Raw genomic sequence first — 1,284 nt, 5'->3', positions numbered from 1 at the left:
ATATATATATATATATATACACATATACACATGCTACTAATATTACATATACGTGTGCGCGTGTGTAGCGGGGCAATCTCAGAAGTACTTATGCATACAGTAATACAAAAGTTCTTCGCAATCAACTAGACACATACTAAAGGAGGAACGGATTTTATCGCTGCAATTTGAAACACGTATCAATCTAGAATTGAAGTTTGAATTGTACCCAATTATTTCCACTGTAAGCTCGTAGACTTAGAAAGAGATGGATACTGTCTAACGCAATTAGATATATTGACAACGCAAACATCACATTACTAGTGAAAGTATAGTGTTAGCCAAACATTTTACTTGCTTATCTGATACCTTTTTCTCACCGTAGCATCTATAACAGACCAAATCAATAATCTTCACTAATACTGTAGCTAGAGAAGGAATCATTTGAAGCTTGCAGAAGTCGGCAGAGAACATATGTATCATATATGAACGTCATCAGATAGTTGATGGACAGTTTATCAATGTAGCCATTTTGAACTTAAATAGATATCCACTTTTTCATCACCTACATCACCTATTTGCCATAATTATGTATCATATCTTTGACCTCTACTCCAGTCATATACTAGCAGATAGATGAAATATGTCAGTTCTAGAACTAGAGATTTTCATCTTAAGTTTTTGCTGCCACAGTTTCACAGTGGCTTATAGAAATATATTAATTTAACAATGTCTTTCTTAAGATGGATGAGCAATTATATAAAAAGTACCAGAACATAATAGGTTACAGCGAAAGGTTGACATAGCAACATATTTCAAAAGTTACATGAAAAATAAAAATATTCGCAATGTGCTATATAAAGCATATACTGTACGGAATTTGCCATCACTATCATTATTTTTTTTCATAACCCTTTGACTGATTACACAAAAACCGAAGTAGCTAATACATGCAGCTAGCGACTTCTCATAGAATACCATAATATCCTGCGTATTTATTTTATAATCCCTGGATTTTATATCTGAATTATATCGACCTAATTGTTCTTAGTTATCTTCTATTTCACTAGTTCCATTACTAAGACTATAGGTATAATTTTATTATTCTTAGCAAATTAACTTAAATCCTTTCAACTACACGAGTGAATTAATGCACGTTCGAAAAAAAAAATATATCAGTTTACACTGCTTAAACCATGTGCCATTTCAAACCTCAACATATTTTAACTGAAGTATAGGCTGTGTCACATAATGTATATATGTGTTTATGTATATATATATATATATATATATATATATATATAT

Source organism: Octopus bimaculoides, chromosome 19 (genome assembly GCF_001194135.2).
Source record: "Octopus bimaculoides isolate UCB-OBI-ISO-001 chromosome 19, ASM119413v2, whole genome shotgun sequence".
Classification (NCBI taxonomy): domain Eukaryota; kingdom Metazoa; phylum Mollusca; class Cephalopoda; order Octopoda; family Octopodidae; genus Octopus; species Octopus bimaculoides.
Note: the sequence above shows the minus strand (reverse complement) of the source record.